The sequence below is a fragment of the Octodon degus genome, unplaced genomic scaffold (assembly GCF_000260255.1).
Source record: "Octodon degus isolate 3935 unplaced genomic scaffold, OctDeg1.0 scaffold00078, whole genome shotgun sequence".
NCBI classification, from domain to species: domain Eukaryota; kingdom Metazoa; phylum Chordata; class Mammalia; order Rodentia; family Octodontidae; genus Octodon; species Octodon degus.
Genome location: NW_004524654.1, coordinates 4,898,110 through 4,922,581, shown reverse-complemented (window position 1 = coordinate 4,922,581; position 24,472 = coordinate 4,898,110). Strand labels below are relative to the sequence as shown.

Genomic DNA, 24,472 nt, shown 5'->3' with positions numbered 1-24,472 from the left:
GATTGGGTCACAGCCTTCAACTCCCACGCTGCAAGTCAGACACACAGGAGGCCACTGTTAGGGCTCTCACCTCATAGCTGAGCAGCTGCCAAATATAAGCCCTGTTTTTCTTCAGTAGTGACTCCTACTCCTGCAGCCCACAGCATACAAAGGCAAGGTGGTGATTCCACGGGGTGACCTCACCCTAGGGAGCCATGTTCCCAAGAGGCTCAAGGGAAGGCACACTAAGGAGCAGACTCATAAAGCAAGGGAGTCCTTCCAAGAAGGTCTGCATCCCCTTCACACACATGCATGCGGGCACACACACACACACACACACACACACCTCCTATGTCCTCTCATCCTTGTGCTGACTCAGTTAAGGCCTGCTGGTTCAAGCATGTGAAAGCAAGCTAGACTCTGGAGTCCCTGTATCTTCTTGCCTAAGTAAGTCCAGGGAGACAGCCCAGCAAATGTAACCACCAGCTCAGGTCAAGGAAAGCTGCAGAGCAGGAAGAAGGCCAGTGAAACACCTCAAGGCCTTGAGACCTGCCTGGCAGCACCAAGCTGCTCCCCTACGCCAGTCATCGTGACTGTCTCCATCCCTGCCCAGAGAGTGTGACCTGTGCCTGGGGAATGCAGGTGCCTCCCTCCTCAGCCAGCCCCAGAGAACAGCTGTTTCACATCTGGAGAGTAGACTCCCTCAGCCTGTCAGGGATGCCCTCTCCCACCTCCTTCCTCATTCCAAAGCTGGAGCAATGCTCCCTCCCTGTGCTACATCTGGTGGGGTTCTTGCTGGAGTTGAGCCTCTACTTGTGGGTGTTTACCCATCACAAGCCAGGAATGTGCTTTCTCCTCTGCATGGGAAGGTCTTGAGGTAGCATACAAGCCCTCCTCCTCTGGCTGCAGAACACACATAAATTCTTTACCCCATCACCAGCTCAAAGAAAGTTTGGAAAATCTTCAGAAGGAAAGGTAGAGGTTTTAGGGTACAGTTTTCTCAACCCAAGAAAATCACAAATTTTGAGCTCACAGTAATAATTCAGTCAACTCTCAGGGGCACTATGGACAGGCAAAGGGTTGTATGGGGCACAAATGAGCTCTGCTGAGGAGAGAAGTGGAGGGCAAAACGGAGCCGGAGCTCTATCTGCCAAGCTGTGGACTCTGGCAGGGGAACGTAGCCTTTTTAAATTTGCTCAACGTCCCCTGGCTCACAGGGCTGTATGCCCTTTCCTGGGCACACAAAGCTCACCATAGGCTAGGCAGCAGTCTTCCTCTTTCCACCTCTGCCCTCTGTCTGACGCCCACCATGGAGAAAGCAAAGCTGGCTCCCCGCAAGCTCTGGGCACAGTGCACTGCAGCCCCGCCCCTCCGCACCGAGCTGCGGTGCCGGTTTGCCCACTCAGCCTGCTTTCTTTCCTCATCTCGCTCCATGTTCTCCCACAGGGTCCAGCAAGGTCATCTCTTAGGCAGCTTTCTCTGGGGAGAGTCAGGCAGGTCGTAAGCACCAACTTCATAGAGTCCCCTCTGCCCTGTGCTGAGGAAGTGGCAGGCAGAACTCACGGTCAGACCCAGTTCCCAGTCCTCCTTGCTGCTCTGTAACATATTGGCGCCTCTTTGCTTGCAGTACTGGGTCTTCCCCTGCCACACTGTGAGCTGGAATTAAGCCTCCTAGCAGGGCGCCACTCCCAGCACCACGAGGAGCATATACAAAGGGCATGGCAAGCGCTGCTGGGCCAGATGGTCCGTTTGAGTCTCAGCCTGGAAACAATCCTTCTGGATCTCAAAGAGACACAACTCCCCCACCCCCTCATCCGGGTCACCTGGGTTTTTCTCAGCAGCTTCTCCCCGCTAGTGTTTGCAGGTAGAGCTCAGCCCAAAACTACAGAAGAGGGCTGCTGGTCCTTGGCATGACCAGAGGCATATGTGCCCGGGTTAGGGGCTGTGAGTACAGCTTAGTGAGATTAGGGGGCAAAACTCAGAAAGATCCTTATCTGGTTTGTAAATCCTATTCACTACAGAGAAATCAGGGCACTTTGGAAATAAAGCCAATTCTAGAGTTAGAACAGACAAAAATATTTGAAGCCAGATAGTGCTCCAAGAATAATAGAGACACATCAAAATGACACAGAAGCCAGCCTCGGGGAGCTTCCACTGGACAAGTCTGGGATAATTTCATCAAAATAATAATAATAGATTATAGGGGCCGGGGAGATGGCTCAGTGGAGTAAGTGCTTCCCTAGCAAGCGCAAGGGTCTGAGTTCAATCCCCGGTTCCGCAAAAAAAAAAAAAAAAAAAAAAAAAAATAGATTATAGTCCACTTACTAAGGCAGTAGTCTGTGGGTTTATACTGATATAAATAATGGAATTTCTGATGAAAAATGGAATATTTATATAGTTTCAGAGTGCTCTCCTATAAAATGCTTGGTTTAGTTTTTTCATGAAATGCAAAGTCTAGAAGACAGCAGTTAGTGGCACCAAGTCTCCTCCTCCTTGTGGTCATAAGATCGCTGCCCCAGCTCAGCAGATTCACATTTGAGGGTGAAAGGATTATATAGCATATTTATTGAGTTAAAGGGCAAACAGGCCATTAGAGCTCTGCCTGTGTGCCATTGGCTAGAGGTGGTTCTTGTGGCCACTCCTAGGCATAAGGCGGACTGAGGAAGGGAGTACTTAGCTTTCCATTCCTCCCATCAGGGTGACCAAGAAGGAAGAATTGCAGATGTCTGCTGAGCTATCTAACTGTAGTAGCTGCCAGAGATGGACAGTGACAGCACAGAACAGGCCCAGAGGGACACAATCTGGCTGATGAGGATATCGTGTCATATTAGGGACAATGGAAGGAACTGAAGCTGTTTGGGCTGAATCAGAATCAAATTATATTGACAATAGAGTATTATTTCAGCCATACAGAAGAACAAAATCGTGTCAGTTTTGGAAAATGGATGGAACTGGAAACCATCCATTAATAAGCCACACTTAGAAAAACAAAGATCATGTTTTCTCTCATCTGTGGAAAATGGGGGTGGGGGCAGGGAAACTATCAGGAAAGAGAATGGGGATGGGAAGAGGGAGGGAGCTAAGCAAGAGTAAGAAGGGATGGACATGATCAAAATATGATATATAGGACCGGGGAGATAGATAGCTCAGCAGCTTAAGAGCCTGCCTGGAGAGCTCAAGGTCCCGACTTTGGTCACCAGAACTGCATGCTGTGTTGGCCCTGGAACCCGGCATGGTGGTGCATGCCTATAATCCCAGCACTGGGGAGGCTGAGACAGGAGGATTGCTGTGAGTCTGAACTGCATAGTAAGGTCCTGTATCATCAAAAAATAAAAAATATATTCAACAACGGAACTTAAAAAAAAATTGGGGTATAACTATGAATGTCCATTTTGTATCTGTGTATTCAAAGTGGTTGGGATAGATATATAGTTGCATTCTCTTAATGAATAGAATGATTTTTTCTAATGGTGTTTGTAAGTAGGATCACAAGTCTGCATCTTGTACAGCAATTAACCACTAAGAAGAATATATGCAGTGTATTATTTGTTGAAACTGTACTTTCGATTTGATTTGAAACTGTTTCATTGCTATATGTTTATCAATAAAACTTTGAAAAGAAAAAAAAATAAAAATAAAAGCTTATATGTAAACATATAAGTGTGTGTGTATGTGTGTGTGTGTGCATGTCTGTGTAGATATATATATATTATACATAACATATATTTATTTCATATATATATATATATATATATATATATATATATATATATGAAAATGCCACAATGAAACCCAATGTTTTGCAAAGTTAATGTGCACTAATAAAAATTTATATTGGCAGAAAAGACAAAAATCAGACTAGGGGCTGAGGAGATGGCTCAGTAGAATAAGCACTTGCCTGGCAAGCACAAGGGCCTGAGTTCAATCCCCCATTCTGAAAAAAAAAATCAGACTAGGTGGCACCTCATAGAACCTTCATAAGAAGGGAATTTATTTACTCTGCACACTGTAGGGAACAGAGTGGGGCAATTGGTAGAAGGTATAAAGATGTGTTCCACACCCTACGAATGGGCAGTTTTGCGAGGCAGCAGATGCCCTCATCTGTGAGTGTCCAGCAGTGGCTGGGCTGCCCCATAGAAGAGATATTTTCATGCCATGGAGACTGGAGTGAAGAACTTTGAGTGTTCCTCACAATGTGAAGATTCGTGGGCTTTTCTGTGACACACTGAGGAGCCAGGCCCATGGGAGGTGGGTTAGCTTCTCCTACCTTGTTGGTCCCTTCTAACTTGGGTTTCAGTACCATCTTGACTGGAGAGAACCTTTTTCTTGGGAAGAGGTTGAAGAACTTGCTCTCTTGTTAGTCCTGTCCTCGTGGACCTCTTGTACCCTTACCACTTTGTCGCTGGTTTGTTTATTATCCTCCTGGTTGGCGCATAGCTGAGGACAGAGCAGTCCTCCTCTCCAAGAAATGCAGCTGGAGCTGGACTCTGGGCAGAAGGCAGAGCAGAAAGAGTGGCGCTTTGACCCCCAGTGTTGAAGTCTCTTGGGGATGAAGATCTGCCTGACTCACACGCTGCAGCACCAAGTGTTTTGAAAGCCTAGAAGAGCTGTACAGTGAGCAGTGTTGTTACCATGGATTCCACCATTCTGTCTTCAGTCCTGTCCTGTCACAGAGATGTTGAATGGCTCCATTCTCAATGGAAAACCTCCCTCTTGCTGAAAAAATCTTTTCCCCAAAAATCATAATTGTTTTTTCCTCATTGGGTCTTCAGTATCTATCTTAATTACTTCTCCTTTGCTGCTGAGACAAAGATCCAACACCAGAAGTTAAGAAAGGAAAGATTTATTTAGCTCACTGTCTATAGAGGTTTCCGTACATAATGAGCTGGCTCTGAGGCAGGTGGCTTATGGCGTAGGGACATCAATTCATGGCAGTGGAAGACAGAAAGAGCAAAAAAGAAAAAGAAGCCTCTTCCTGCCCCTGTTGTCCTAGCCAGACTGCTGGGATTAGGGCAGTGCCAATTGAATGGATGAACTGACCCAGCAATTACCCACTCTTAATCCCAGCAGCCTTAATCCCAGCATTAAATCCTGAATCAATCACAAACTCTAGATTCAGCTACCTCTGCAAAAGCCCCACCTAGAAGTGTGTTAGACTTTCGGGGGCTAGCTAGACAAAAACCATAACAGTGGCAGTTGTTTGAATGTTTAATGAGTTTTGAGATGAACTTTCTAAGTTGACTGTGGTTGTCCTGCTTTTGTCTCAGAAGGCTTTATCACAAAAGAACAATGTTTGTCCTCCTTTATCCCTTGTAGCTGCATTCTGGCCATGCAACCCAACCACTGGACCAGCACCAAACTCATAGGCACGCAGGAAATGTAACTCACCTTTGGGAAAAGTGTGCTTTCCATGATCCAATTAGGCAAATGTTAGCTGCAGAGGATCAATTTAAGCTGCTCGAGCCAAGAGAAGAAATATAAGGGAGCAGATATTAACTGTACATCTAGTGACTGTGCCGGGAACTATACTAAGTGCTTCCACATCAACAAATTTAATTCTCAAAGCTGGTATTTCATAAAAAGAAATCAAAGCTCCAGTTAAGTGCCCTGCCTGAGTTTATGTATCTGACAAGATTGGGATCAGTTTTTGAAGGTAGTTTTTGGCTCTACATCTTGTCAGGACACACTCCAATACATAGGGTTGTGAGGCCGAGGCTGGATCTTAAGGGTTTTCATCCTGGGATGACAGGAAAGAAGGCAGGGATGGCATGCAGCAGGGCTCACAACCTGGAAGATGACGTGGTTTCAAGGTGCCAGGAAGTTTTTAGCCTCTGGAGGTGGACACATGAATTCACCTTCAGGGAGCAATACTACTTGGTTTGGAGGACTTAGCCATCCATGCAGGCTTTTTGGTGCTGAAAATCACTTGCAGGACTCAAAAGATGGAAGAAACTTTCTTTTAATTAAACAGTACCTTGGGATTAACTTCTGAGATCAACAATTACTTCTTCATATGGAGAAGTAAAATTTACATATGCAATCTGATAGCAAGTGTACAGTCTGATGTGTTTGAGCAGATATATTCAGCTGTGTGACCACTACCCCAAAGAAGAGATGGATGGTTCCCAGTACCCCCAAGTTCTCTTATCTTCCCTCCATTTAAACTCATACCCACAGGCACCACTGTTCTGACTGTGACACTGTGCATTAGCTTGAAGGTTTTAGAACTCCATATAAATGGAAATATGCATCATCTTTATGACTGCCTCTGTGCACTGAACATGTATTTTAGATACATTCATGTTGCAGTATATATCAGTTGCTCGTTCTTTTAGTAGTTCATTCTTTTTATTGCTGAGTTTATTCTTTTTATATTCCACTGCACGGATACACACTGTTTACCTGTGTTCTATTGATGGGCCTCGATTATTTTCAGTACCTATAATTTTAAACCATTCTAAAGTGCCTTGGGGTCCTAGTGTATGGGGCAAGTCTTTATGCAGTCCCACTTCTGTTTGTTTTACTTATATCTTGCTTACATTCTGGGATTTCTGTGACATGTAGGATTAACTGCTAACACAGAGTTCAAATGACTGTGGTATGCTTTGCTTGGGAAGAATCAATACTCTTTTTAAGGTGTTGAGATTAGCGTGGCCTGCTCATCCCTTGGTGCAGCGGCTGTGTTAAATGAGAGCAGCACAGGTAAGTCAGCAGCCCATAAACAAAGCGTACTCACAGCGGCCTGACAATTGGCTGCCAGGTAGACCTGTCCAGAGATGCCTCCTCAGCTCACTCAGGAGAGTAACTCCACCCCTGGAACAATGGCCCTCCTGTCAGTAACAGGGATCAAGAAATGAATTGGACTCTGCCTGCCTGCCACATTCCAAAATGATGAACCAAAGAAAGGCTGAGCAGGGAGTTGAGCTGAGGCTGAAGCTTAGGTCAGACATGTAAATACAAAGGAATAAAACAAAACTGAACTGGTTGAAATTCAGTTACCAACTGAACATACCAGTTTTTTTTGCAAAGTGCAGTGTGGGTGATATAGTTCTCACAGAAAGAAAACAAGAAGAGGGACACAGGTTGACTTTCCCAAGGTAGGCTCAGCAAGTGGGTTTGCTAAGATCCAGCATGAAGAGTTGGCACAACAGGAGAGGTAGTCACTGGTAGAACTGCATTTTCAAGTTGAAGTCTCCCTCCCTGCACTCTTTCTCTCCACTCCCAAAACTACTGGACCCAGAGAAAATAAATACAAGGTCTAATCAACCACTCCAGCTCTCTGCAGAGCCCTGCACTCACCCAGCCCCATCCTCCTGCCAGCCAGAGTCTCACTTTCTTTTTTGTGTCCTCAACTAGTTTCACAGGAAGTCTTGTGTCTTCTGGTTTTGGCTACCAGTATCCCCAGACATACACTTGCCACCCAACCATCGCAGGTGCAGAAGGGACAATCTATTCCAATGTCAGCTTCGTCCTCCTAGTTTTATTCTGTGTTTTTATTTTGCTAATGCACTGTATATTTCCTGTAAGCCACATCTAAGCCTTTGTGAAGTGAAGTGGGGTATGAATGAATAAATAAGTCATGAAGCTGACCTCAGAGTGAAATTGAAGCAACCCACACCTCTCCTCTACCCCCAGCCAGCAAGGGTGGCTGATACAATGGTCACTTCTTCCTGCAGAAATAGTGACAGACAAAAGTAGAACACTGCCCTGAGGTTATACTATGCCCATTTCTCAGGACTTTAAATTTTCATTTGTTCAGATATAACCAAGGATTTCTTTTCTTTCTTTTTTTTTTTTTTTTTTTTTTTGTGGAACTGGGGATTGAACTCAGGCTCTTGCACTTGCCAGACAAGCGCTTATTCCACTGAGCCATCTCCCCGGCCCAATAACCAAGGATTTCTTATCTCTGCCAGATGGTTTTTTGTTTTGTTTTTGTGGTACCGGGGATTGAACTCAGGACCCTGTGCTTGCCAAGCAAGTGCTTATTCTACTGAGCTATCTCCCCAACTCTCTGCCAGATGGGAAGACAGGGAGTTTACCTTGCTGGAGCAGGCACTTCTGTGAGAGCTGAGGGAATTAAGACTCTGGAGCAACCACCAACCACTGGCTATGGGGAATGGGAGAGGATGGGGGGGAGGAGGAGAGGGAGAGGGAGAGAGAGCACATCCAACACTTTCTAGGGGTTGGGGAGAACATAAGAAGCTGAACAAAGCACATTATTTCAGATAAGTGCTGCAAAGGAAGTGAGTGAGGGAAGGTGATTGTTGTTTGAGTGAGTGTGGTCAGGAAAGCCTCTGGGGAGATGGTATTTGAACAAAAAGGAAATAAAAAGGAAGAGGTGAGTTCAAAAGAAGGCATTTCCAGACAGATAGAATAACTGTGCCAAAGTCCTGTGCTGAAGAGTGCTTGGCTTTGTCTGAGAACTATTGAGAAACTTTCAGAATTTGGAGCTGGTGAGGGTAGCTGAGGAGAACAGCTGAAAGTGAGGAGCCCTCTCTCCACAGTGGATTGTATGCTGTGGGAAAGAGTTTGGGATTCATTCTGAACATAAGTGGAAGCTGTTCAAGCATTATGAGCAAGAAAGAAGGCTGAACTGATTTATAATTTGAAAACAGTTCTCTGATCAAGGTGTGCTGAATAGACAAAAGTGGACCAAGAGTAGAGGCGACAGGGACTAGGTATCAAGCACTGCTGTAGTGTGGGGAGGAGGTGCTGGCTTGGACCAGATTGTGAGTGCAGCAGACCGACAGCAGGGCAGCTGACTTTCACTATTAGTAGCAGTTGAAGGAAAATGCCACTAATTAAACCATGTCATGTCACCAATTATAAGATTCATCCTGAATTCACAGACACTATCATATGAGAAAAAAAAAAAACTGTCTCAGAGCTTGAAATAGGATATTCAGGAGGTAGAATTCAAAAGCCTTGCTGACAGGTCAGATAGAGACAAGGTTAAGAGATAAATCAAAGGTGACTCCTAGGTTTTTGGCCTGAACAAATGGGTAAAAAATGGTGTTATTGACTGGAATGGGAAGACTGAGGGAGAAACAACTCTGGAGATGTGGGAAAGGGCAACATGGGGGAGGCACTTGTTTCAACCATATTCTCCACATCTAGTGGAGACCTGAGGCAGGCTCACCTACCTGGCACTGGAGTTTTTCCAAAATGAGGGCTAGATGTATAAATTTGGAAATCTTCAGCACTGAAGTGTTTTTGTTTAATTTTGGTTTTTGCTATGGCATGGGATGCGATTGTTCTTTTCTCCAATTCTTTACTCCTATCCAGAGACCTTTCCAGGCATTAACATGCCATGGAAAGCAGAAAGGAAGAACATGAGAATCCTATATCACCTTGGACCCCTGCCTGCTCCCCCAAACTCCTCAGCAGACCTGTCCTCCATAGATGTCCTCTAGTAAGAAAAGCTGAAGGCAAGGATTTCAGAGCAAGTACTTTATTTGGGAAAATGAATCAAAAGAGCCAGAGTAGAAAAGCTAGGATGATAAAATTAGAATGGAGGAAAAGTCAATGCAGGAGTACTTGGATGCAGGTCTCTACTGCAGGCAGCCGAACCCATGGGACACTCAGGGGAGCCGTGTAGGAATCACTTTAGAACTATCCACCAGACACTTGAGAGAGGAGGCTATCCACCCTCTCCCATTCCCCACAGCCAATGGTTGCTCTAGGGCCTTAATTCCCTCAGCTCTCACTGGGGTGCCTGCTCCAGCAAGGTGAGCTCCCCGCCTTCCCGTATGGCAGAGACAGGCAGTCCTCAGTTAGAAAGCAACAAAGGCAAAGGCAGCTGAGGTGAGGGGATGATGGACATCTGGCTGCAGCAATGGTCACAGCAAATGTGACCCTAGGGATCTGAGCCAGTATGGGTGACAGGTTCCGGCCAGAGTACGAACTGCTAAACTATCATGGCCCTGATCCAACATGGCTGAATCCCAAAAACACTAGTTTATCTTCCCAATGGCCACTTCCTCCTTCCTTCACACTCCAGTCCTGGCTACATTTCCCGTGCCCACAAGGGAGAGCCCCATCAGCTCCTTGTGTGTCCCTGAGCCTGCCCCTCAAGCTCTAGCCCTAGCAAAAGTCTATAAGATCTCAGCCTTCCTGTCTCAGGTCAGAGAATCCTCCCATCTCCCTGAGATTGATCCTCTCCTTGTCCTGCTCAATGACAGTAAAGGCACTTTCCATCTTCTTTTACTTCTACTTCTTGGGCATGTCAACAAAAACCCTAACATTCTGGTGCTATGACTCAGATCAGTGAGCCACGCAGCATTGGAGGAGCCCTCCTCGCCCCAGGTTTTTAGCTCCACCACCACCAGGCCACTTCTGCTCCTCCTGCTGTCAGCTGTTGCTAGCCTGCTCTAACACTGGCCAGCCTCAACTCACAGACGAGCCCTTTCTCAGTTTTGGGGTTTCCTGTCTGATGTTTCCTGTCTCAGAGGCAGTGCAGAAACTGTGGGCCTGTGTCAGGAAACCCACTGCTCATCCCTTGGATAGAAAATGCTGTCATCATGTTCCTTGGACAGGGCTATTGCCCTCATGCCCCAAGGCAGGGCAGTTTCTTCCTTTTTAAAAAATTATTTATTACTTATTCATTTATTTGTTAAAGGGTCTCAATATGCAGTTCAGGTTCACAGTGATCCTCTGTCTCAGCCTCCCCAGTGCTGGGATTACAGGTGTGTGCCACCAAACCCAGTTTTGAGGCCAGCACTGTGCACCCAGGGTTCTGGGACTGACAGCATGCAGTATTGGATCAAACCTGGGTCCTTACACTTGCCAGGCAGGTGCTTAGACCACTGAGCTATCTCCCCAGACCCCCAAAAATCATTTTTTTTTATTTTGTGGCGGAACCAGGGATTGAACTCAGGCCCTTGAGCTTGCCAGGGAAGCGCTTATTCCACTGAGCCATCTCCCCGGCCCTTTTATTTATTTATTTATTTTTTTGTGATGCTGGGTATCGAACTCAGGACCTTGCCCTTGCCAGGCAGGTGCTTGTGCTGCTGAGCTATCTCCCTGGCCAGGGCAGTTGCTTTCTTATATTTGAGGACCCCTTCCTGTCCCCAGTGATCCAGTGATGATTGGGAAAACAGATGTGGATTTTATTCTCTCATACCTCATATTCTTTGGAGTAGACGAATAGAAAGTTTTAACTCCTTAAAACTTCTGTTATCACAACAGCAAGTTATCTCTTCTTATAAGAGATCTCTGCTAATCCCCTTACCTGACCCTCCTCAGGAGGCTCCTTCTCGACCTACCCAGCCTCCTCACTCATCTCAAGCTGCGCAGTCACTTGGCCTTCTGAAATTATCGGCTCCCCTCCTTCTTCTGCTCAACTAATTCAATGTCTCTTTAAAAAACAAAAACAAAAACAAAAAAAGCAGTCTCTTCCTCTGGTTATCTGCCACAAGCTGCAAAGCTAGAGAAATCCAAAGTAATAAATCTGTCTCACTTGATAGAAGTTACTCAATGCTTCATAGAGAGGATGCAGAATGGAAATATAGACAGGAAAAGAGAAAAGTGATGCTGGAAGCCCATAAGAAGGAGGGCCATTTGAGAAACAGAGAAAAAGTAATGCATCTCTGGGTCCAGACCATTGTACCTATTCCAGAGAGAAGGTACATTTCAAGCAAAAATATTCACAGAACTAGAGAAGGAAAGAAGGAAGTATTTGTGATGCAATCAGAGGAAATTTCAGATTGATGAGGTTATGGATCTCTGCCTGAGTCTCAGCCCCAGGATGTTAACTGCCTATGTAGAGGAAAACCTGCTAAGACCTTTGATAAATTTGATACAGATTTGTCAATAGTTACTCAGCCAACAGCCCTGAACCAGACAACATTCAGTGTTTTCCAAAGTCTTAGGCAAAAAACAGTTCCTGAGGTCTGTCAGTTCATATGTACCCAGTAATAGTGAAGTTAGTAAAGCATGTGAAGCCAGATTGTTTGAGGCAATACTCAATGGTCATAAAAACTAAAAGGGATTAAACCCTGCATTCAAAGACCACTTAAGTCAGATATATTAAGGGAATATGCTCTTCTTGCCAAGCCACAAGTCCCGGACTTGGGAGTTGTCAGTGCTCCTCTACTGTATTATGCCTAATCCTTATATTCTGCTCAGTTTGCTTGCTTCTACTCAAACTTGGTACATTGTATAAAATATGGTAACTATAAATCAGAGGGGTTCTTTTTACATTTTTCAAGTTCTTCTTATAAGAGATCTCTGCTAATTGACCTACAAAAAGTTGAGTGTTCTTTTATAATTGCAAACTTTTAAAAGGTTATTATAATTTAATCTGGCCCGAGATATATTTGAGTGCACTTTGATTTTGTGAAGATGTTCATTTGTGTGTTCTGTGTATTTGTTTATGTGTTCATATCGCATTCTGTGAACAACTGTTCCTTTTTGTTTGAGCTTTGGAATATAGACTTAGAAGCATATTTTCTCCTGAGTTATCAGCTGGTCTAAGTGATATCAAAATTGGTTTACTTATAGGTCATCAAAAATTTTTTCATATAATTAAACAAAAATCATTAAAATGAGGGGCTATTATTTGACATGACTTCAATTTATGGATAGAGGAGTGGCCAACATTTGTGGATTCATGTGGAGTCCCCAATGGTCTTCATGGTCTCTTAGAATCCACCCCCCAATAATTTGGTCATTGGTTAAAGGTTTTCGCATTAAAAAATTGTATAAAACTCACTTGACGGGCCGGCTCTGGGTCCCAGGGGTGGACGTCACCTGCCTGTTACCACTGCATCTGGAACCTGACTGTTTGGGACTAAGTTTGAGAACCTCATAAAATTTTTGAAACCTTCCCTTAAAAGAAATCTCTCCAGCCAGGAATGGTGGCACATGCATGTAACCCCAGCACTCAGAGGATGAGGCAGGAGGATCATTGCAAGTTCAAGGCCAGCCCAGCTACCAAGTGAACTCAAGGCCATCCTGAACTAAATAGTGAGACCCTGTCTCAAAAAAGAAAAAAAAAAAAGACGAAAAAAGAAATTTCCCATACAGAAACTATGGATATACTTTTCAGAATAAGAGGAGGCCTTGATCTGGCTTTTCAGCTAGCAACTGCTAATGAAACTTTTATCAAGAAGGTATTAAAACATGTATTGAGTGACCTGACAACCAAAATTTCTTCAAATGCTCTTGTATTCAGAATATGCCGCAGTTCAGTGTACGTGTGGCCTAATAGCGGCATAAACACCGTTCTGGCAGAGCTGACTGATAGCTCTGCTTGTAAGAACATACTGCGCTTTATTCAAGTTGAGCAGGAAGACACAAAATGAAAGTTCATGAGAAAGAAAGACAGTTAGCAGACATGCATCAAATAGTAAATATAGATCTTATGCTGGAAATGTCGACCTCCTTGGCGGCTGTTACCCCCATAATTGAAAGGGAAAGTGGCGAACACCACTACGTCACGATGACCTTGCCGGTGGACGTAGTTGTGTCTGTTGCCACAGAAGAAACGTGGGAAAATGTTTGTAAACTTCTAGTGCAGGCAATTCATAATCAACTAACTGATATGGAAAAGTGTATTTTGAGATATATGAAAGGAACATCTATCGTGGTCCCTGAGCCGTTACACTTTTTATTACCAGGGAGAAAAAGTCTTGTAACGATTTCATATCCATCAGGAATTCCAGATGGTCAGCTGCAGGCCTACAGGAAGGAATTACATGATGTCTTTAATCTGCCTCATTACAGACCTTATTTCAAAAGGTCTAATGCTTACCACTTTCCAGATGAACCATACAAAGATGGTTACATTAGAAATCCACATACTTATCTTAGTTCACCTAATATTGAGGCTGGTATGATTCATGTGGTCCAGGGCATATATGGTTATCATCATTATATGCAGGATTGGATAGATGACAGTGGCTGGGGCTGTGCATACCGTTCACTGCAGACTATCTGCTCTTGGTTCAGACATCAGGGATACACCGAGAGCCCTATTCCAACACACAGAGAAATTCAGCAGGCTCTAGTTGATGCCGGTGACAAACCAGCAACATTTGTCGTATCACGGCAATGGATCGGATCCATTGAAGTACAGCTGGTACTAAACCAATTGATTGGTATAACTTCAAAAATACTGTTTGTCAGCCAAGGTTCAGAAATGGCCTCTCAAGGATGGGAACTGGCTAGTCACTTCCAGAGTGAAGGCACTCCAGTAATGATTGGGGGAGGTGTTTTGGCCCACACAATATTAGGAGTTGCATGGAATGAAATGACAGGAGAGATAAAATTTCTGATTCTAGATCCACATTATACAGGTGCTGAAGATCTGCAAGTTATTTTAGAAAAGGGCTGGTGTGGATGGAAGGGCCCAGACTTTTGGAACAAAGATGCTTACTATAACTTATGTCTTCCTCAGCGACCAAATATTATATAAATTGTCTTGGATGCAAAGGACACTGTAGTAAAGTGATATTATAAATTTGTTTTTTAAAAAAAATCAATTTCAGATTAAATCCTGGATACAGTTAAAAAAAAAACTCACTTGATATAAAATTATGACAATTTGTTATTGCTAATTAAATGTATTCATGCCTTCTAAGTGTACAGTATTTTACAATATAAAACTGATAGTGATATTTTCTTTCAGATTTAAGCATATGCCTTTCTCTAAACATATTTAGAGATGCTTAGCAAAACTGGAGATTTCATCATGACTGTTGTGCCACACTACTATACATGACAATCAATGTCAAATTTTCTCTGCAAAACTATAACTTGTCTGTTAACTTTCTACAGGGATTTAACTACTGGAACACTCATGGTTGGTTGGTAAGAAATAACAGTTCTCTGGTTACATTTTATATTTCAAGGTTCTTAATACTCAAATAAATTCCTATTTTACATCCCAGTCTGTTCCTAACATTCATGCCAAGCTTAAAAGGCAGACCTCAGCCCTCAAACTCTACAGAACAATTTACTTAATCTGTATTTGCATGTCCTCAATAGTAGAGACAAAAATTAACTATACACATGTGCCAGCTTTGGGCTGTGACACTCAGGACTCTCATCAAAGCAGGACCTTGGCAAGATGATGCTAAACCTAAACAAAATGGTGTCATCCAAACGCTTTCTGGATCATGTTTAAAGTTTGATGAAGAAGGATGCTTGACATGGCCACCACATGGAACTGGTTCCATCTGCAAGCTCTGAGAGTCACTAGAAATGCAACTTCCTTGTCTGCCAAAGACTGGGTAAATCATCCAATTCCCCACTCTCATAGGATAACTTGATGCAGCCAGATTCATTGATAGTTGACCTGTTTCATCCTGCTGTTAAAAAAAAAACAATGAGGCTTGGGGTCCCCAGCCCTCACTGAGGTGTCTTTGTCAGAGCCCTGAGTCTCACTGGACATTTCAGGTAGACACGCTTTTCTTGTAGACATGAGGGTCACATATAGCATTCTTCCTGAGTTTTCAGGTAACTGTATTAGATTTCCAGTCTCCAGAGTGGGAGCTGATGGCCAATCTACATGACCTTCAGATAGGGCCCATTCCCTCCCCACTCTAGGCACTGCTTTTCACTCCTTATTTCCTTATGATCCCAACCTGCCCCATACCTCTCATGGGGAGAGCTCTCCTTCAAAAGCTTCACTTCTCTTTTGTCTCTCCCCACAGTACTTGTTCTACAAGCCCTACTTCAGTATGTCACCAGATTCTCCCTCCCTCTTCCTTCTTCCCGTGTTAACCACATACTCTGGGACACCTCCCATCCCACTTGTTCCACCCACACTGCCCCTGCACTAGTTTGCCTCAGGGATCCCTCAGCCTTCCCCTGAATTCCCTAACATCCTATAGCACCTAGAGTGAAAACATTAGGAACTACTCTTCCCCCTTACCATGGTCATGGTGGAATGACATATTCGAATCATGGTCCCCCTTCCTACTTCCCCTTCTGAGTCCTTTAATTATAGTAATGACCTGTCTACTCATAGCATCCTGCCTTTCTAAACTATTTTTCAAGGTTTATTCAATCTTGGATGGGAGCCTTTACTGATGATAAACTTCTCATCCTTGCGGGGACACCTGACACACTAGCTTTTGCGTGGCTGTGAACTGTCATCCTATCAGTCCTTCTTGCCCCCAAAATGACACCGCCCACTCAGCAGGAAACAGTCCAAGAGAATCATCGCCCCTTTATAACAACTAAAAGACAGGAATGATAGGTTCCAACCTGAGTACAAACTGCTAAATTATCATGGCCCTGATTCAATTGGCTGAATCACCAAAGCAACAACTTATCTTCCCAGTGACCACTTCCTCCTTCTTCCACACTTCAGTCCTGGATATCTGGGCTGGACCTGACAAGGGAGCCCACTCATCTCCTTGTTTGCCCCTGAACCTGCCTCTCAAACACTACCCCTAGCAAAGATACATAAAATCTCAGCCTTCCTGTCTCAGATCAGAGAATCCTCCCGTCTCCCTGCCATCAATCCTCTCCTTGTCCTGCTCAGTAGCAATAAAGCCCTTTTCCATCCTTTTCTTTTACTTCTGCTTCTCTGCAGACCAGCCAAAAATCTTAACAGGGGGATAGACATGTCAGGGTGTAGTGGGAGGCCAGGGCATAAACATGGTTGGAGCACTTGAGCAAGACCTACCAACTGAGAAGTCTTAGTAACCATGGCCACAGAGCAGTAGCACTTGGGCCTGGTGCACACATGACACCTCTTCTGGTATGAGAACATACAAAGCCTAGCACCTGGTCTCAATCCACCAGCACATGTTCAGGTGGGGCCACCTGGATCAACATAGAAGACATAAAAGGGTGGCAGCAAATGGCTCTGTAACCACTACCCTCTTGTTTGTATAGTAGTCCCTTCTCTTTTTCCTTTGAAGAATCTCTTTCTTCCTGAGCACTGTTTTTGTACTTCTTTTCCTTTACTTTTTAAAATTTCTTCTCTAAAATAAATGGTAATCTTTCACATCCACCAATTAATTGGAACAAATAAGAGCCTGGAAAACACTACATCCCTACCCACTTTTGATAACAAGAACACACTTTTACCCAATTAAAATCTAAATTAGCATTTGAGGGAGTGTCTGTGAGGGTCTAGGACCTCTAGGACACAGGATGTAGCATAAAATGAGACAATCAGAGCAGGTCAACTGGATGATAATAATCAGACCAAATATGTGGAAGCAGGAGGCTTTTCAGAACTGATTCACTTGTTGCTATGAAATGGGACTGAAATGCTTTGTGCCAACCCTGTCTCCTTCCCAACTTGCACAGAGCATTTTTCTCCCAGAGTAAAGGTCTCCTAGAGCTTAGCACCATTCCAGGTCCTGTTCATCTTCATTTGTGACTTGAGTAGACACGTATCTATTATTTGCAATCTGAGGTGTCTTTGTTATCTCACCCAAAGGTGTGACATCTTCCTTGATTAAGAATTGACTTTATTTGGATCACTTTAAGGTCATATTGCACAGGAATTGACATGGTCAACCCTGGCTCAGCTTTGTGATGGAACCTGCTACTTCCAAGGCCAGACTCTTCAGCAGTGGCATTGGATGCTCCAAGTGGGATCCTATTCTACAGTGCAATGTCAAGCATCTGGGACACTGGATTTCTTGGTGGGCTCTGCACTGGTCTTCATGAGTTCTTAGTAGCAGTTATATCACTACCACCACCGCCACTGCTGCTTCATGTTGCATCCATGATAATTACACTAGCTAATAGCTATTAAATATTTATTTTATGTCAGATACTAATCTTAGTGCTGTGCACTTCATAGCTCATGTAAGAGTCACAATAATGCTAGGGGAGAGTGCTGTTATTACCATTCTTCCCATTTCATTAAAGATAATGAAAATGAAGCATGGAATAGATGAGTAAGCTGCCTAAAGCTCACTAGTTGGTGATGACAGTGCCAAATTACAAACCCAGGCATTTTGGCTCTGGGATCCCCATGTGTAACCTCTCCTCTCTGTGGCCATGTTACTGCAATGGGGCCCTATCTCCAATAGCAAGGTCAACAAGTGCAGTAACTGGGAGGATGTTAAAGAGAGGGGCATGAGCAGTAAGCTCCATGGCTGGTGTATGGATGCAGTGGTGGCAAGCCATTCTTCTCAAAGAAGAAGAGGATAGTACCCAAAATGTAGCAACTAAAAAAAGGAAGATCTGGGTCCCTAAAATGATGGGACTTCGTTACAGATGTTTATTGGGGCCCTGATACCAACCTCTGCTTGGTTGGATGCTCTATTATTTGGAGTTTGTACAAGCTAAACTCATATCCACAATGACATAAAGGACAAGATCATTCTGGAAAGCAGTCTGCCCATGCCTGTCCCCATGTTAGAAGCATATTCTCCAGATTTGCTGTGTCAAAAAGCCAATTTCTGTTTCTGAAGACAAATGCACCAAGTGCACAAACCAGACTTACAGGCTTGCGGTGGGGAGAGGCCATCTCCATGACAACAAGGTAGTGATGTTTTTATTTATGTAGAATAATTAATGTCCAAGTAATTTTTATAAGCATAAAGCAAAACATTATCAAACCAGAGCAGGACTTGCTAAACAAAGAGCTGACACTCAAAAAAAAAAAAAAAAAAAAAAAAAGGCCTCATCCCATGAAACCAGGTGTGTGTATATTTGGAGAAAATGAGCTCTTAGGAGAAATTAGAGAGACACTATAATCTGATCTGAAGGTTGGGAAAGAGGATAGGAAAGAGAGGTGAAGAAGATCAAGCTGAGTCAGAAGTTTTCAACATAATGGTTTGGGAGGTATAAGGAAGGATTTGATATGCTTTTCTGATCACTCTTAAATTGAAAAATCAACATAACAGGGAAGAAAATTTTAAGCCTTGTGCTTTCACTAGTCATTAACAGAACTTCATTTTTTTTAAATAAACATCCCTTTAGTTTTTGTACTCATAATTATCAAGCTCATCTAAAATTTAGGCAACTTTTTCACTTCTAACTATAGTTTCCTATGTTTCTATACTATCTGTTGCAATTGTTAGGAAAGTCATTTAATCTCACTGAGTCTTGGTTTCCTCATCCCTAAAAAAGGGGTAATAATGCCTAGAGCAATTGTTGTAGGAATAGTTTATAAAATGTACTTGGCTACTAGAAAGGAAATGGCAGAAGGTAGAGCAGTCAGGGCAAGCTAGGTATCCTATCTTGGAATATTTTCCTGGGACACCTAACATCCTAAGCAGAACCACTTTCACTAAAATGTAACTGCAATACACATACAAGTCAAGGGTAAACTGTATAACTTTTATTTATTTATTTATTTATTTATTTATTTATTTATTTGTGCTGGTCATGCTGGTGATGGTACTGGGGAGTGGGAACTGGTGATGGTACCCAGAGACTTCACGCTGAGCTACATCCCCAGCTCTCTTTTTATTTATTTAGCCTTTTTTTTTCAGACAAAATCCTACTAAGACACTACTGCCCAAGCTAGGCTCACACCTGCGATCCTCCTGCCTCAGTCTGCTTTTACACAGTAAGTATGCCTAAATGACCACTACACAGAACAAAATATAGGAAATTGAATCCCAGAAACTATCTAGTGTTCCATCCTGTCATCTTCTCCCAGAGACAACCACTATTCTGACATCTATTAGATTAGCTTTGTCTGTTCTGGAACTTTTATAAAAGGTTCACATAGCAGACATGTCACTGTGTGTCCATGTTGCTTGTATACAGTTTGTTGTTTAAAAATATCTTTTATTTATTTATTTACTTATTTGGTACAGGTTCTTGCTACACAGCTTGGACTTGTAGCGACCCTCTTGTCTCAGCCTCCCCAGTTCTGGGATTACAGGTATGTGCCACGATGTCCAGTTTCGGTGGGCAGCACAGCTCACCTGGAATTCTGGGGCCAGCACTGCATGTTGTACCAGGGATCAAACCCAGGTCCTTGCAATTGACAGGCGGGTACGTAGACTGCCAAGCTATCTCTCGGGGCCTATCATTTTTTATTGTTATATATTTTTTCCTTTTATACTCTTAGTGTCCTAGGAAAACACATATGTCATGATAAGAAATTACACGGGCTGAAGGCATAGCTCCTTGGTAGAGTATTTGTATAACATGTTTGGGTTCTATCCCCAGCAATACCCCCAAAGGAATTGTTTTCCTGAAACATTCTTTTCTTATTTGTATCTTAGTTCCTCTTTATGGAACTAGTTCTTTAGTTCCTCTGTGTGTGTGTGTGTGTATGTGTGTGTGTGTGTGTGTTTCCTTTGGGATAATCTTTCAGGAACAAAAGCCCATCTTTATGACTTTTTATTCATATGATTACTTTGATTTCTTAAAATTTCCGTATTCAATCACAACACCCAAATAATTTTGTATACACTCAATAACTAGTTCTCTCTGATATGTGGTTCAGGAGAAAAATCTGGTCCAAGAGCCCTGGCTTGGCTACTTTTGAGCCAGAGGCCTGAAAGGAAAGTTCCCCAAAGGTGGTATGATGTGTCTTAGATACTCAAGAAGGCAGTTCATCTCTAACATTTCATGGTCCACATCCATGTGTTCCGTAGGTACACAGCGTCTACCTGGGCTTTGAACTGCAGATGAACATGAGAGAGATGCAAACCCATAGCAATGATCTCTACTTTCTAGCAATGTGGCCCTTGGATGATGTGTCCACTTCTGGCACAGGGTCTCACAGACCCTAGGTCCTGCACTACCTTGTGCTACCACTAGAGACGAGCTACCAGACTTGAAAAGGAGTCCAGACTCATACGAATCCCTCTTAAACAGAATGTGCTACTTCATGATGACAAGTCCTGAGTGCCTCTTCACTCTAGTTCAGTCTCAGGAAGGATTCTGATTGGTCTTTCATGAATTACCTGTGCATCTCTGAAGCCAGTCACTGATGCCACAACAATGCAGCCATGTAATCCACAGCTTGCATGTGGACTCCATGCTCCTTAGGGAAGGGACAAGTATATTTTTCCCAAGGGGAAAAAAAAATCATTGGACAGACAAAACAGAAACTGATTTTGATGGGAGGTTGAGCCCTATGCACACTTGCACATTATATGCTTACACATACATGCACATGAGAAGGTGACTATCTTAGCTTAGCTCCTCCAGAAAAAGACCCTGAGACAGGACTTCAGGTACAATTTCTTAGGGAGGTGATTCTAGGTGACAGAAGTGGGGAGAGGAAAGCCTTCAATGAAAGGGGAACTCTTAAACCAATTAGCACCCAGGGGGATGAGGGATGACCACACTGCAGGACTCTGGGCATTCGTGCTGAACAGTCACCCCAGAGTGGTCCCAGCTGAGGAACTGTTTCTACACCACCACCTGCCTGTTGTGCCCACAGCAGCATGGGCTCCAGTGGCAGGAGAAAGCCTCATCCAGCTGGTAGCCTCTCTGATGTTCATGCAGCAGTGAGGTCCAGATCTACCAGTGTCTGCTGCACCCATGCTCATGTCTATGGGGAGAGACAACCACAGAAGGCCCATGTCTTTACATCTGACAGCAGGGAGCAAGGAACATGTGTTCCCTCTCAGGGCTCATGGGGATGAGGCTCAGGTGATAAAGGCTTTTGCAGGACAGGCAGGAGACATCACCTGAACATCTGCTGTTTCCATCTGGAAACCCCACTTATAGCGTTGAGCATGGCTGCCAGGTGAAACAACTGTAACGACGATCAGGGTGTATGTGGAGACAGTCACATGTGTGGCACACACTTCTCTGGTTTCTTTCCTTAAAACCTGGGTTGGCCAATCAGCATATTTCATTGTCTATCCGATAGCACTGTTCAAGAATGGATTCATAGCCAGAACTGGGAAAGTTTTGAGTTAATCCTATTATGTTGGTTGGAACAACCAGGAAAGGATCCTCATACTCTCTGGAGGACTTGAAGTGGGAAGGTTGTAAGCATAGAACTCCAGGGTCACCATATAAAGAGAGTTTGCTTGAGGAAAAGCAGCAGAAATAGCAGAGTCAAGGGAAAGGGGAAACTGAGGACTGATGCTGTCACATAAACTGGTGCACCCTGCCATGCTTCCAAACTTACCAAAGCTACTGTATAAGGTGACTGACCAGGTGTATTTGCTTGAATAAATGACTTTCTTGCCTGAAGCAATTTTTGGTGGTTTCTTCATCAACTGGCCCTGCATGTGTCCAAACACAAGGTATGAACTGGTACAACAGTAAGATGGCAAGGCCTGGCTGGTAAATATCAGCGCTTATGTTGTCAGAACCAACTTTCTGGAACCTTGACAAGTGGCTATTAGCATCTTAAGGGTTGCCAAGACAACAGACCCTTTCTCAGAAATGAGTTTAAGCCTTTCCTTCCTTATTTCTGGAAGATAATTGATAGTGCACATGTTTAAGAAAACAATCTACATTGGGTTGTAAGAAATAAGTGACTTTAGAGCCTCCCATGAGTTATTGGCCCATCACAGCCTCAGCCAGACCAGACTTGCTTCTTCCAGGATTGGGTATGATAAGACCAGAATAAGAGCTTGTAAGAATAGCTGATGTTAGTTCTACAATGTTTCACATGTATTAACTCACTGAACTCTCACACAGACCTTTAAGGCACCATTATCCCTGTTAGGGAAGCTGAAGCACAGACAGATTAAGTCATTTTGTCATGCTGTGTGCACACTGGAGTGAGAACTCAAGCCTGGGGCTTCTGAATCTAGACTCTACACTCTTTTCTATTTGCCTCTGGGAGCAAAAGTAAAACAAAACAAAACCTTACTTTCCATTATGACACTGGCCAACCCTATCCCTAAGCTACTTTCACAGGATAGGCCAGGGACAGACAGGTTTGCTGGGGCAGAGACTGCTTTGTGGAATTAGTTGGAAATAATGTGGCCAGACCCTTAGACAATGTTCCTAGGAAGTACGCATCCAGCTCAGCTCAGAGACCCATTTCCTTGTCCCTGTTTTCTCATTTTCCACTCTGGCCATACAAAAGTGCCCCGAGATCTCAAGGCCCTACCTTCCTCACTTGAGTCTAAAGGCCACCTTACCAGTTCTATCAAGGAAATAGCGGACGGTCTAGTTCAAAGGAGCGATAGTCAATGATACACATGCTTGTCAGTTGGCATAAAGAAAGATTTTATTCATGTTGACCAGGAAAAGAAAAAAAATTATCATTTTTAAAACTAGCCACTCTTTGAATAAACAGTGTTCGCTCTTAGGAAAATGAAAGTGTTTTTCTTATAGACAGAATTGCTCCTCTTCCCCTATTTGATTGTGAAGGTTGAGGTCCCTGGCACATGATTTAGAAAAAAAAGAATGAGCTTAAGTTGTAAAAACAATAACAATCAACTTAAATTCATTCTTTACGTTTCTTCCTTTAGTCATTTCCCTTTCTTTCCTGAACTAATTTGTCCTAACTCCATAGGGAGGCTGGGCAAGGTAAGTAGCCCTCAGAGGCCAGGAGCAGTGTATTCAAGCCCAGAGGCCTCACAATGGACAGCTCAGGTAAATGTCAGAGCCTGAGTGTCCAACATGAAAAGAGGACAGTGGGAGAGATGGAAGAATGGTGACCCACGAAGGACTGAGCAATGAAATAAATACATTAAGGGTAGCAGATGTCATAGTCAGAGAAAAGAGGTACTAGTAAAAGACAAAAAGGAAACTTGGGTGGCTGAATTGGAGTTGTGGACATCAGGATGAGCTCACAGATTTAAAAGTAAAAGTAAATATAAATATGTATATGTGTGTGTTGGGAGATTGATAAGTATTATTTCCTTGTCTAGCAATTAGGCACAATTGTTTATCTGGCCTACAACCATTTGAGTTATGTCCAGTTTGGGGACCATTATGAATAAAATTTCTGCAGACAACTTTACACGATTCCTTTCAGATAAAAATTTTCATTTGTCTTTGGTAATATCCATGAGTGGGGGTACTGAGTCATAGGATGGGTCTTGTTTAGCTTTATAAGAATTCATCAAAGCTGGGCCTGATGGCAAATGCCTATAATCCCTTGTCTCAAAATGAAATGAAATAAAATAATATAAGGCTGGAGATGTAGCTCAATGTAAAGTTCCTGGATTCAATCCCTAATTAAAGAAAGAAAGAAGAAAGAGGAAGAAGGGAGGCAGGAAAGGAGAAAGGGAAGAAAGAAGCAAGACAAGGCAAGGAAGAAAAATCATCAAATGGTTTTCTGAGGTGGCAACACCACTTTTATACCTAGCAACGTAAGGTAGGCCCAGTTGTCCCATGTTTGGTACTCGCTACTTGAGCCACTTTAGTGGGTTCACAATGGCAGTGCCTTACCTCTTATGTGTACTTCCCTGGTGACTAATGGCACTGAGTATATTGCCATGCGCTTAGGTCACTTCCACATCTTCTTTCATGAGTTGTCTGTTCAAATCTTTTGCCCATCCTTTAAAAATGGTGATGTAGGCAGTGCCTCCCCCACCCCGCCCGCCAAGTAGGATTTTCTGCCGAGTTCCGGGAGCCCCCAGACCCAGTCCTAGCCCAGGTCCTGTGAGTGTGTGGAGAGTTTCCTGCTACCCTG

At 43.6% G+C, this 24,472-nt stretch overlaps 1 pseudogene; it reads left to right on the top strand.

Annotated features, from left to right (window-relative positions):
• The first annotated feature begins 12,723 nt into the window (after window positions 1–12,723).
• On the top strand, window positions 12,724–14,462 carry LOC101567235 (annotated as a pseudogene).
• The last annotated feature ends 10,010 nt before the right edge of the window (window positions 14,463–24,472 follow it).